The 15,185-nt window shown below is 34.2% G+C and overlaps 1 pseudogene; it reads left to right on the top strand.

The window, feature by feature from the left end:
* The first annotated feature begins 11,390 nt into the window (after positions 1 to 11,390).
* Positions 11,391 to 13,735, top strand: LOC125960450 (T-box transcription factor T-like; annotated as a pseudogene).
* The last annotated feature ends 1,450 nt before the right edge of the window (positions 13,736 to 15,185 follow it).

The following is a 15,185-nucleotide window of genomic DNA, read 5'->3' as shown; positions in this document are numbered from 1 at the left end:
AGGTTACGTTGTATCAAATTCATGTCTTTCAAGAGCTTGCCTAGGGTGCCTTTCCACACCTGAAATTCTTGTGATCTTGCTAGTTGCATAGCTGGAAATTAAATGTTTTGAGTCATACCTTGGCTCCAGTTTAACATTTGGTGCTCCTTGGGTTGAATTTAACATGTTGAGGCTTTGTAATTTCATTTGTGGTAAAGGCTCTAGCATTTTCTATTTCTATGCAAATTTCTTGAAGCAGAATTGTTTGCATGTTTCTCTGCCCTAGAGAAGGCATTGTTTCTTTCAAAGTTAACTGAGGCATCAGTTGCTCTTTGGTGCTGTCCATTACCATGATTATTAACTTTGTTAGCAAGTTTGTGACTTGGGTTTGCAAATTTTACTTGTTTGTTGCATTGATGTTCCCTTGTAGTAATTCTTAGTTTGGTTGTAAAAAAATTAGCCCTGGGCTGAAATTAGCATATAAGTTTTTTTTTTTAAACTATTTCCAGAATCTAAAACTTGTAATAAAATTGAAACTTTTTGGTTTTTCTATGCCTTTTGAACTCTTGTATTTTGACTTTTGATCACATTTTATATTAAAGTGGCTAACGCATGGCTACTATTATTGTACAAGGCTTTTTTTTTTTTAAAGGATTGGCATGCTAATCTGTTTAGCAACAATAAATTGGTTGTTTGTCCTCACTGATGAATTGCTGTACCAACAATGACCTTGGACTTCATTAAAAAAAAAAAAAAGAATAGTAGAAAATTCAAGATTTAATATAATAGAAAAAAAACCTTCAATATACAAATAGAATTATACTAGCCAAAAAATGTGAAATATTAACCTAAACAAGAGTGCATGATATTTATTTTCACAAACTTCCTCAGTCTCCAAGATATTTGTACATTTCCAAAAACAAATTAAGTATCTTATTCTGCAGAACCTCTACAAAATGACAGTTAAGACATCAAGAGTTATAGGAAGGCTCTGGGTACTGTGGAATATATCCTGTTGGGACCCAGATATTTGCGACAGAAAAGCAGATACCTGGCAAATAAAAAACAAATAAATAATAAAAATAAATAAAACCATCTGTACACTTTCTTTCCTAGCCTGAAAGTTACTTCACTGAGAGCTGAATAGAGGAGAGAAGGAAAAGCATTGCCATAGACTAAATGTTAGTGCCCCCATTCATATGTTAAAACTTAATTTACAGTGGGATGTCATTTGGAGGTGGGGCCTTTGGTTGGTGATCAGGTCATAAGGGCAGATCCCTCATGAATGAATGACACCAAACCTGCTGGCACCTGATCTTGAATTTCCCAGCCTCCAGAAGGGTGAGAAATAAGTTTCTGTTGTTTATAAGTCACACAGTCTACGGTAATTTGTTATAGCTGCCTGAATGGGCTAAGACAGGAATAGGGGAGGCAATCCATGATTTTATAAGTTGAGGGGTGCTCTGGATACTCTAGCTTTCAATATGATGGGCTCTCAATATTACACTTTCCTTTCTGCACTTTCTTCTGTACTTTTGAGGGATAAACATGCAAGCCACATATTTCAGACAACCTAGCTTTCTGAATTTCTCTTGGTTTCTGCCAATTGGAGGCACTAGATGGAATTTAGAAGGAAGAAAGAAGAAACAGAATATTACTTTGCTATTTCAGTTTCTTTCAGCACCTAGGAGCTGTGACAGTTGCAGGACCATAACGACAAAAGAAGGCATCTTGCTCATGGTCTTCTTGGCATGGAACCTCCATTCTAGGAGAAGAGCATGCAGGGGTGGAGGCAAAGAAAGGCAGACCAGCTCTACAATATACAAAAATTTATTGAATTAAATGCTCGTGAAATGGGTGAATTTTATAATATTTAACCTATATTTTATAAAGCCATTTTTTTAAAGGTGATTTTAGGCAGCAGTGAATGTCAGCAACTTTGAGAGTAATTTAGCAGCAATGGTAGAGTGGGCTCCTGGTTTTTGCTTAATAGCAAAATACATTTCTAACAGTAGCAGACACAGACAGAGAGCTTACCCCTCATACTGTCAGCAGCTCTGGGGCGAAAATGGTCACATGAGCTGTAGTCTAAGGCAGTGACAGTTTCTTGATCTATGAAGAACAACCCTCCTCTTCCCTTAACGCCTTTAGCCATTCCATCACTCTAGTCACCCGTGATCAGCTATAAATTTCCCCATCCTTAAATACTGAATGGTTTTCACATCTGCCAAATGTACGCTGAATACCAAAGAAGATTTTTCTGTCACCCAAGCAATTTGTTGAGCAAGAGTTTGGAGTCAACACCTCTGAATCCACGCCCCAGATAGTCCCAGTTACCATAGTTGTCAACATCTCTGGCAAGCAGCAAAAATAATTCAAAGATGGATCATACTTAGAAAGGAAATGATATGTGCTCTATGCGCAAAACATTTTTCTTTAAATCAGTAAACGGTCATTTCTGATAAAAAGATGGTTACAGTAAAACAAAGGAATGAAAGAAATGCTTCTCATTATTCTCACAGAATTTATAGATAATATCATCTTTATAAGTAATAAGTGAAATTTGAACAATGAGAAAAAAGTATTCCAAAGAGACTTTATAGGATGTCCAAAGAATATAGAATTGAGTTGCAAAATGTCACAATATGACAAAAAATGAAAAGCCAGTGTAGAGAATAATGCCCGTTATAGGTGGAAAAAGTTAGATGTTTATAAGTAGTTATGAGGGTGACTCAGAGAGAAAGAAAGAGAGGGAGGGAGGGAGGTGGAGCAGGGAGAGAGAAAGGGGAATGTAAACATGATCACAGAAGGAACGCTAGACTTTAAAAAGGTATATCTAACATGCATTATTGATATTTTTAAGAAGAACTAAGCAAATGAAAATATAGAAAGAGTCTAAAGTATAATTTTTTCAACATTTTTTCTGAAATAAAAACAAGTTGAATGTGTAGACTGAAGGGGCTCATAGATTTCCAAGAAATAATGAAACCTAACATTCATACCTACCATTCCAAATCAAAGCATATTCTGGTAAGGATGTTAAAATTCAGGTACAAAGAAAGAATCCTAGGAGTAGGAGGGGAAAAAATCATGCCCCCTACTAGTGTGAAATATCAAGATGGATTCGACATCTTCACAGTAATATTCATGCAAGGAGACAGTTTGATCAGTATCTAAAATATACTGAGAGGAAGAATATGTGATGCAAGAATTTTATAATCAGCCAAGTAATCCTTTGATTTTAGAGAAAACTTTTGAGTAAAAAGGAAAAGGGTGCACGAAGTTATGCCATTTATGAATAACAAGGTCTGAAACTCCTAGGGGACAAGGTTAGGCAGTGATAAAGAAAGAAAAGGGAGAAAATGGAGCTGAAATCAACTGATTAGGTGATGAGAACTAAAGGATATTTTTTATCCTTGACAGAGTAGACACCCATGCCAACCCACCCCCACTCCTGCCCAAATATGTTAAGATTAATTTTTATTTAATGAAAGTGACAGAAGCGTGAGATGGTCACATGATCAGAGCAAAGGTAGCAGGAATATTCAGCCAGCCTCCTTTGGGTTGCAGAGTCTGTTAATTTTGACTCTGTTCCCATGTGAGGACTCTTGTCAATACGCAAAGCTCATTTTTTCTAAGCTCAAAGCTTTTTCAGAATCAAGTCACCTAACACCATTCAGAAAGAACTTTAAGCAGCATCTATGTCCTTCCTGTGAAATATTTATGAACAACTTGGATTCTGACTTTCCTGTCAAACCCACCAAAGCCTAGTCTACATTCTCTTTTAAGGACATGATGGATGTTGGAAGTGGAAATCCTGTTTATCCCCAGCCCACATCTATCTTTCTATTTTTTTCTATTTCTATAGATGATAGATAGAGAATAGAGATACAGTTAATTTCTCACCAAGCTTATTAAAAAATCTATGTTCTTACAAGCTGTTACTTATATTATTTCATTTGATTTCCCCAATACTGTTAATAGTTGGCATCATAATTCCCATTTTACAGCATAGAAATTTCAATTCCATTAGGTTAAATCAATTTGTTCTAAATTACACAGAAATTCAGTTTTGTGTCTGGTATTAGAAGAATCTCTTTGTACTTCCCCACCACCCCTTACTGTAGTTGTAAAATTCACCTATTGGCAATCACATATGATAAATGATCATATGATTCCAGAGAATAAATTACAAGTGTTAAACTTAAAAATAATGGCTTGTTAGTTCCCTATCCCCACATCTTTAATGACAGAAATCACAGATCTTGTTCATGAGGATCACAGTTTTTGAAGTAAAATACTGGATTTTTATTTCTATTGCTATGACGGTGTTATTATAGTAATACCAAAACAAGAAAAAGACAATACACAAAAAGAAGACTACACACCAATTTCCATCATAAAATAAATGTAGAAATCCTTAGCAAAATATTAATAAATAGAATTAGCAATATATAAAAATAATTATACACCATTACCAATTGATATTCATTCTCAGCATGTAAAGCCAGTTCAATATTCAAGAATTATCAACGTAATTGACCCAATCCTAAAGAAAAAAAAATTGCATGGTCATATAATTCAATGCAGAAAAAGGGTTTGACAAATTTCACAACCATTCATGTTGTAAAAACAACAAACAACAAAAAGCTCTCAGAAAAATAGGAATAGAGAATAACTTCTTCCACTTGATAAACAGCATCTATGGAAATCAAAAACAAAAAGAAAACCAAAACCAAAAATCCCAAAGTTAACATTATACTTAATGATGAAAGACTGAATTATTTCCCTCCTCAAGATCAGGAACAAGGCAAGGATATTCACTCTCACCACACTCATTTAACATAGTATGAGGTGTTCTAGCAAGTTCAGTAAGGCAAGAAAAATAATTAAAAGACAGATATGTAGGTAAGAAAGAAATAAACTTGTCTCTATTTGCAGATGATATGATTGTATACAAACTGAAGTCTAGGAATACACATATACTCAAAAAAATACCCTTTTAGAATTAATAAGTTAAGCAAGGATACAGGATATAAAACAAACATAAAATATTAATTGTAAACCTATTTGCTAGGAATTAACTATGGGCAGTGAGATTTTTATAATCACTCAAAAATGAAATATAGAAATATATCCAAATAATCAAGTATTTACAAGACTTGTCATCAAAAGACTATAAAATGCTCATGAAAAAAATCAAAGAGGTTCTAAATAAATGGAAGACATTCAGTGTTTATAGATTGGAAGCTTCAGCTTGGTAACCGTTAGTTTTGCAAGGGCCATCATGACAAAATATCAAAGGCTGGGTAGCATAAATGAAATAAATATATTTTCTCACAATCCTGGAGGCTTATTAAAGTCAACGATCAAGATGTCAGCAGGGTTTTATTTTGCCTAAGGCTTCTCTTCTCTGCTCCTAAATGGCCATCTCTTCTCTGTACCTTCAGAGTCTTCCTCTATGTGTGTCTGTCCTAATTGCAAATCAGGTTAGATTAGAGCCCATCTTAATTACCTCATTTTAATTTAAATACCTCTTTAAAGACCATATCCCAAATATAGTCACATTATCATATTGTTAAGTCTGGGGTGTTAAGACTTCTACACATAAATTTTGGGGAGAGTCAATTTAGCTCATAACAGTAAGGATTTCAATTATGCCAAAATTGATATATAATTTTAAAACTATTCTCATCAAGACATCAGCAAGAATTTTTGTATAGACCAGATTATTTAAAAATATATATGGAAAAGAACAAAGGAACTAGAAGAACAAAAAGAATTTGGAAAATGAAGAATATAGTAGAAGAAGCCAGTCTACCCAATTTTAAGCCTTATTTTTTTCTTTATCTTTTTTTATTACTGCTTTATTTATTTATTTTGGAGTATAGTCACTTTACAATATTTTGTTAGTTTCTACTGTACAGCAAAGTGAATCAGCTATACGTATACATATATCCTCTCTTTTTTGGATTTCCTTCCCATTTAGGTCACCACAGAGCACTGAGTAGAGCTCCCTGTGCTATACAGTAGGTTCTCATTAGTTATCCATTTTATACGTAGTATCAATAGTGTATATATGTCAATTCCAATCTCCCAATTCATCCTTATACTATCTTTAGTAATCAAGACTGTGTGGTGTGAGTGGAGGAATAGACACATAGGGCAATAAAGAGAACAGAAAATTCAGAAATAAACTCACAAATATGCCCAAATGATTTTTGACAAAAGTGAAAGGAAGAATTCAATGGAGAAAAGATAGCCTTTTAAACCAATGGTACTAGAGCAATCTGATAGGTTAAAAAAAACGGGGCCTTGACTGGGCTTCCCTGGTGGCGCAGTGGTTGAGAGTCCGCCTGCTGATGCAGGGGACAAGGGTTCGTGTTCCGGTCCGGGAAGATCCCACTTGCCGCGGAGCGGCTGAGCCCGTGCGCCATGGCTGCTGAGCCTGAGCGTCCGGAGCCTGTGCTCCGCAACGGGAGAGGCCACAACAGTGAGAGGCCTGCACACCGTAAAAAAAAAAAAAACAAAAAAACTGGGCCTTGACTTGTCACACATCTTACATAAAAATTAATATTCTGGTTGTGATATTGTACTATAATCTAAGATGTCGCCATTGAGAGAAACTGGGAAATGAGTACATGAGACCCCTCTGCAGTATTTCTTATTACTGCTAATGAACCTACAATTACTTCAAAATGAAACTTTTTAAAACATTTAAATAAAACATTTAAATCCTAAATAAGACCAATAGTCTGAATGTTGATTCATAGTAAAGCCTTTGTCAGTTTGGTGCTTGTGCTATCAACAGCAAGGCAGACTGCTATGATCAGGTGAAAAAAAGAGATTACTGTGTGTAGCCTCTCATCCTATAATACCCCACTTGAGTACAGACCTAAATAGAAGACAGTCCTATTTACCAATCAGCTGGGGGAACACATACTGTCTATATATATGTATATATTTCATTTTTAGGAGATTAAAGAAATTCCTAAGCTTAAAATAACACTATAGTGCTTAGGACTCAGAAATGTTATCTGCTAACTTCACAGTTTATGAAGATCTTTCATTATGAGCTTAAGGGAAGAAAAGAAACTAATACGTAAATTAAGCAAAAGAAAGTTATAATAAAAGAAAAACAAAGAGAAAACCCAACAGAGAAGGCAATAAAATTCCAGTGGAGATCATTACAGGTACTTTTAAGAAATAAAGGTAGTAGAACATAATGATAAGCATGATTTAGAACTGAAAAATATTGAGAATAAAAGCAGTACATGCAATTTTTAAATGGCCAATATAACCTCCAAAAATGACAGAAACTGAGGATGGAAATTATTTTCCAAATATAATTTTAAATGATTTTTTACCAACTGAGGAAATTCTTTCAGCCTAACATTCTCCCTCAAGGGGCATTTGGATTTGAACTCCTAAAGATGGGAAGATAATTGGTATTTTATTGCTCAATATGTTTGCAACCATAATGATGAAAATATTGTTTATTTACTTTCAATTCTGAGTCGATCTTCAGGCCACGGAAAGAAGATGCTATGTTTAAGGATGGAATGAAAATCCAAGAGCTATGATAAAAATGTAACTTACACAAAGCAGATTGTGAAGAAAATTGGGTAGAGAAACAAGGGTATTAAAATTGTCATATAAAGTATGAAAACTGAATTAAAGGACTATAGAAAAATGATTGAGTTTAATTACATTGTTTATACTAAAGATAATTGACAGAAAAACCAAAACAATAACATAATTGACTAAAACAGTTGGAGAAGAGGACCTGAGTGAGTTAAATATTTATATTTGATATTGGGGGAATAATAAATGTTATCTGATATTAATAAATTCAGAAAATATATATTGTTTGAGAAGGGAAATAACCAAAATATAAGCAATTGTGAAGAACTTGTCTGGAGAGTAGACTTAGAAGTGAAGAAGTGATCTGACTCTGTTGATATTTAATATAAAACATTCTTTAACATGTGATTTTTTTAATGAGCATATATTACTTGATAAAACCAAATACTTTAAAACTACAACCCTACTTACTTATAGGTGATAGTGATTTATATGATAGGAAGGTGCTTATTGTTGAATTGATATGAAAAATTTAGAATAGAAGCAATTACCAAACTAGAATCATGCATGTAAACATTTTTTCTAGCATTTTTTATGTGTTAAAATGTGTTATTTTTCTTTGCTTTATACTGTTGAATTTGAAATATCACCCACCCAAGGCTCTTTGTTTCTCCCTAGTTACTTGGCTAGCGGCTGCTTCTATTTGCAAGGACATATCATGTGAATTACAAGGAAGTAAAATAATTGGCCTTCAACTAGACTAAATTTTCACCAAGTGGATTATTGTGCCCTGATAATGCCCACAGTCTAAATGACAACACTCAAAACTCAAATGTGTTCTTAATTTAATTAATTATAATTTCCAAGTTAGGAAAATTGTGTTTTGTATAAAATATTATTTCATTAAATTAGCCACAATAAAAAATAAGAATCACCTTTCATTGGGAATATACGAGTAAGTTTCAAATAATTTTATCATGGAAAGTATTATAATAATCATTTCTAATATTTACAGTTAAGAATCTTAAAATCCTTCTGGCTTTACTTTCAAGAAAAGTCATCAGCAACATTTAAAAATGTATGCTTATGAAATAAATCATCCAATTACTCTATTTCTATGTTTAAATTCCCCAGTTCTTCTGGCAATAGAATATAAGTCACTGAAGCTTTGTTTCCAGTGGAAAGTGGCTGGTACCTCCAATCCTACCCCAGAAACCCACATTTATATAATCTGCAATAATTATCCAGGTATTTTTAGATCACTTCCATGGCTTTAATATTTACTTGTCATGTTACTTATTTTCACAGCTAGGCATCACATCACCCATCTTTACAAATAAATTTATTACAAATTAAAGGATATAATCCTTCTTCTCTGACTACTTTTCTACAATTTCTTTTTCCCAGCAACAAATATAATTAAAAATAATAATTGATCATTTGTTTTAACTTGTCAGTAGAACTTACCATTTCCTGGTAAGGACATCTTTGTTAAAATTGGATGATTTTTAAATGTGTCAAAATGATCAAGATAATAAAGGTCTTGAAATATTTGCCTTTTTGAATTTAGAAATGTAAGCTATGACAGAATACAATTTCTTTCTGTAAAACACATACAAACATGAATAACACATTTCAAATAGTTAACTGTTATTTCACAAGGATCATAAAAATTAAATAATTAGACGAGGAACTCTGTTCCATTATTCAACAGGACAATTAGTTCTATCAACATTTATAAGTTTTAAATATAGATTTATAATGCAAATATATTTATAATGTATTTTTATTTTTTATAGTGTATTTTTAAAATCTTCAATTAAAATCAGTAATCAAAAGAATTTAACATTAATGATAATAAAGCATTTATTATAATGTTTCCTTTATTCTTCAGTTATACTATTTCAATACTTTAAATACATGTTCAATTTTATTACCATATTTATGAATTAAAAATCTTAGTTTTGCTTAATGTCCTCCACTAGCAAGAAAACAAAAATTGAATGATACATTTCCATTTACTTATAACTTGAATTCTTTATAAATAATTTTATTTATCAAATATAAATAACTATGATTATAAATATAAGGTTTCAAAAAATGAGAAAAACGAAGATACAGTTCATGAATTTGTGCTAATGACAGTTAATTATGCTTAAAATTTATTGTCAATTTGAACAAAAACCTATCACAAAAACAAAGTAGGACATTATATAATGATAAAAGGTCAAATCACTAGGAAGATATAACAATTACAAATATATATTCATGCAACATCAGAGCACCTAAATATATAAAACAAACACTGACAGAATTGACTAGAAAAGTAGACAGAAGTGCAATAATAGTAGATGATTTCAACGTCTCACTTTTCAGGATGGAGAGACAGTTACCTTATAGGGAACAATTTTTATGAGTTTTTCTTCTCTCCTTCCCTTATTTATTTTTGCAAATATAAAAAAAAAAGCACAAACTGTGAAATAATAAAGAAAAGAAACAGAGATGAAAGAGAGAGAAAGGGGTGGAAGGAAGGATGGAAAGAAGGAAGGAAGGAAGGGAGGGTTTCTTACACAAAAGGTGACATACTATACACAGTTTTCTGCAACTTCCTTTTATCACTTAACAATTTATACTCCAAAATATACAATATATAATCCATTTAATCCATTTTGTAGAGATCTTCCCAACTGCTTTGCACAAGTACATAGTAATCCACTGTGTAGATATATTGCAGTTTATATAACTGTTGGATTTTGGTGTTAGAATTTTGGATTTTGGGGGTGATTTCAATTTTGTTACTAGTACCAATAATGTTACATTGAAGAACATTTGATACATGTCATTTCAAACTAATGTCAGTGTACTTTTGGATCTTTGGAACAGATTCCTGGAAGAGGGATTGATAGATCAAAGGCCAAATACAGCTATGATTTTGTTAGATATTGATAAAATCTTCTCCATGGATGTTGTCCCATTTTACATTTTGAAAAACAAAATATTAGACTGCTTTTTCCTCCTTAGCCTCACCAACAGAGTGTTATCAAACTTTTCATATATTTCAAATCTTACAGGTGACTAATGGTTTTGGTTTTAATTAGCATTTTTCTCATTATAAAGATTATAATATGAAATATATTTTCTAACAAACATTGTTCCATTGAAAATATGAAATCTACATTTGGATCTGAGTAGCCCAGGGACATATCCTGGGTTAATGACATAAGTGGCTATTTAGTTGTAATTAATTAGGTTAATCTGAAACCATCCATTTTACTCAGGACTGCAGTTTAAAGAGATAGGAGAAAGAAAGGCAGAACAGAAGAAAGGGAAGGAAAGATGGAAGGAAGGAAGGAAGGAAGGAAGGAAGGGAGAGAGGGAGGAAAGGAGGGAGGGAGGGAGGGAGGGAGGGGTGAATTAAGCTAGGTCTGAATTAAGACAAAAAAATATATGAATAAATGGGAAAGAACTGCTTAAATCAATGTAATTACCCTTGTTTGCTTGAAATCTGTGTTATAGTTTGAAGTCTGTGCCATACCTACCTTGTTAAAAAAACACTAAATTTACCTATTTTGCTCATATTCATGTTTCTCATAAACTCTGACCAGAAATTACAAATTTTAAAGTTTTACCGCATTTCAGCAGTAAACTACGTGCATAACCTCAGAAATGGATTGATGTCTCTTGTTAATACATATTTTGTTCATCATATGCTGGGTAGGAGCTACATATTAGTATATATGCTCAAATTTTTATTGCATTTAACACACCAGAAGGGACATTATACAACTAATAAGAAGTGAAGTCCATGTTAAGTTATTTGATCAAATATGTTTCATGAAAACTGCCTAAGAACATCAAAACAATTAGTCAAACCCAAAATTCAATCTGAGTTAGCATTCATATTCAAAGATTTGAATTCAAAAGTAAGTTCAGAGACCAAATATTATATTTTGATTTGTTCTGAAGTGGCCATCCGCCCATATGAAAAAGATACTGCAACAGTTTGGCAGGCAGTTTAAAGAGCCAAAATAACTACTCTGTGCAGGTCAGGTTCACAGGCATCTGGGTGTTGACTTGGAAAGCACAAAAAGTAATAATCACAGCATGTGGTACTTTACCGAGTAGCCAGCCAAAAGTGTCTGTCTAAATAGGCAAAAATTTTAGCTGTCATAAGAATCCTTTGAGGAAACTTTATAAATACCTATCAAATTTCAAATATCAGTGGCCAACATTTTTAAAAACACAATAAAGATCTAATAAAATGTTATAGAAAAGTTATAATAATCCTGAGGTACCCATAATTTATATCCTGGCACATTTAAAAATGTTCCTTTTGTTTAAAAATGGGCTTCAAAGATATCAATAGTTTTATTTGTATATTTTATAAATATTTGTGTGTTAGTCAATAGTCTGATTTTTAATTGTTTAAAGCAAATCCAATGCCACAAAGAGCTACTTTAGTCATGCCTTGCAGGAGTTCAAGGGGAATACCCTCTATCTTCACCCCTCTGCCCCTCCCCTACCTTCAAGTCTTCTCCTCACAGGTCTCTGCCTGGGAACTGTGGACCTTTGCTGCTCCTTTTCTTGGAAGAGTGGCTGTTGAAAGGAGTTAAATATGGCTCTTGGGTAGTAAGTAAGTCTGGGTTGGAGGGCCATGAAGAAGGGTCAGCAAGAGGACAATCTCCCTTGGTGTCCGGAACTTGTAGAATAGCCTGCAATAGAGTGGACCACCAGCTGAGCTCCTTGAAGTGAGAGCTACAGGCTGGCAGGGAGAAGGGTGACCCCAGTGTCAACCAAGAAAAGTTAGATATGGCTGCACTTCAGAGAGCTCACCAACCAGGTGATGGTCACCAATAACAGCAGGAGGATGTTCCCAGTGCTGAAATTGAGTATGTCTGGCCTGGACCCGAACACCATGTGTTGTTTTATCTTGGATTTTGTGATGGAGAGCAACCACTTCTGGAAGTGTGTGAACAGAGAGTGGGTGCCTGGGGGGTCAGTCCAATTCATATGTGCATATTGAACTCCTTACATAAATAAAAACTCTAAATTCATATAGTATGAGTTGAGGGTCTACAGGGGATGACTACCAGCCACGGCATTCTCAAGACTCGATGCATATCTGTCAAGGCTTACCAGAAAGAGATTACAGCTCTTAAAACTAAATAAAACTGATTTGCAAGGGCTTGCTGTGATGCAAAAAGAAGCAGGGATCACAAAGATAAGATGGAAGAACCCAGAGACAAACAGCAACCTGGGTATTACTAATGGAAGTAGCTTATCCCTGGACTCAGTTCCTTCTACCTGCTGTCAACCCCCATCCTCAGTTTGGAGGTCCTGTCTCACTTTTCTCCACCCATGGCTGTGAAAAATGCTCTATACTGAGGAACCACAGTTCACACATCCCTGTCCCTGTCCTCAAAGCTGTGCCTAGGACTCCTCCCCACTTGGACAAGCTCATACTTAGCCCATACACTCATTGGAAAAATTCTCCAACCTATTCTGACAATTCATTTGCAAGTTGTCCATGATCTGATCCCATGAACTTAGCCCAGCCTCAGCATGTGTGTACATACTATCATGTTACTTCTGAGCACAACAGGACTGCATCAGTACCCCAACCTGTGGTCAGCTAGCAGAGCACCTTCACACCAGGGTCTCAGACAGCATAGCTACCTAATGGGCTGGGAGTCCAGACCTTCCCAGTGAACACTATCTTACCCAAATAATCTCAGGTCCCTTCTCCTCAGGATTCTCACTCTATAAGAACCATGTCGTGGCCACAGATATTCCTGACAGCCAATATCACACCTTGGCCTCATAACCTCATGGATATCCCTGTCACCACCTTCCATGTAAACCAAAGCCTTTTCTTAAAATATACACTATTTTTTTTTATGTCTACCAGTTTTACTCAGGATTTGATCTAGGTACAAAATGACAGTCTCATAGGTCAAGAAAGAAAACAAATCTTATTAACTTCACTTTAAAATATGAAAAGGAATATATGTCCTGTTGTTCATCGAAAAAATAACCCCACCCATCATCTGCAACACAAGTGTAGTCCTATGTTGTGTTTATATGCTACAGATGAATTTAAGTATGGAAACAAAACTCAGTTGGACTGTTAAATCACCATTACTTGATCATAATAAAATTTTGTTTCCTAAGATCCAGAAACTTATTTTTTTGTGTCTCTTACAGAATATAGAAGATTTGACACACTAGAATTAATAAACTCAACTCGTCTTATTTAGTGAAATAAAAAGCATACTTTCAATTGCATTCCTTGTTTCTTCAGAGTAGTTTTCAGGTCCCTTTTGTGACAGCTATCATACTTATAGTTAAGCTGTTAGGGACAAAATAATAAATTCATAGTTGAGGACAACAGACTTTAACTGCAATGGAAATTTCACTGTTCTGCCCAATAGAATGTGTTTATTTTGAGCATATGTAATTGCCTCTTGTATTGTTAAACATACAATGGCAATATTTTTCTTCTGAAAAAAATAGCCAAAGACAATGAGCAAAACATTTTCTGCAAAATAAAGGCAATATGCAAAAAAAAAAAAAAAAAAGAAACAACAACAGCAAAAAACTAAATACAGTTCTAAAAAGATCTAGTGAGAGGATTCAGTACTAGAAATTAGTGACAAACATAATCCACTAAAATTTTCAAAATTTACATAGCTTAAATTCTCGTCTTTTGCTAACTTACTGTGCATCTAGAAATATTTATTTTGGAAAATATTGAGCAAACTTCTTTTGCCCAGAATGAAAAACTTTAAAGTTTAAGATGGATTACACAAAAGAACACATGCTTTCCTTTCCAAAGGAGAGTGATTTTTTTTTTTTTTTTTTTTTTGGCGGTACGCAGGCCTCTCACTGTTGCAGCTTCTCCCGTTGTGGAGCACAGGCTCTGGACACGCAGGCTCAGCGGCCATGGCTCATGGGCCTAGCCACTCCGCGGCATGTGGGATCTTCCCGGACCGTGGCACGAACCCGTGTTCCCTGCATCGGCAGGCGGACTCTCAACCACTGTGCCACCAGGGAAGCCCTAAAGGAAAGTGATCTTAAGAGCTTATAATTACTTAGTAAAGGTTTTCTGAAGATCAATGCTTTTTAAATGCCCCTTTTTTGGTAATCTCTAAATTAATTGGAAGCATGTAAAATTGTTCTAAATTAATGATAAAAAATCAACTTCATATTTTTTAACTGGCTCTTTAAGTTTTATATTAACAAATTGTAGTTCATGATATACCTTAAAATATTGTGATAAAGTATCCAGATTAAGTTCATCCAAAGAAGAGGTAATGCATTTCTACATTTGTTTGTGATAATTGGAGCAAAGACTGTATTAAACTAAATAATGATACTTTGACAGTGTAAAGATGCAAATGTACATGAAAGTAATATTTTTCCAATGGTGAGAAGATGTATTTTATACTAGACCTGACTTAAGTCTTTTGCACAGGATATTTTTTTGTCTGGAAATGGCTTTCCCCACGTAATCGCCTGGCTTACTCCTTCAATTTCATTCCTCACAGAGGCCACACCTGACCACTCCACATCAACTGCCCCAATGTACTATGAAAACTCTTGGTCTGTTAGATTTTTTTCAT

This window comes from Orcinus orca, chromosome 11, assembly GCF_937001465.1.
Source record: "Orcinus orca chromosome 11, mOrcOrc1.1, whole genome shotgun sequence".
Lineage (NCBI taxonomy): Eukaryota > Metazoa > Chordata > Mammalia > Artiodactyla > Delphinidae > Orcinus > Orcinus orca.
Note: the sequence above shows the minus strand (reverse complement) of the source record. Positions and strands in the feature narration are given on the sequence as shown.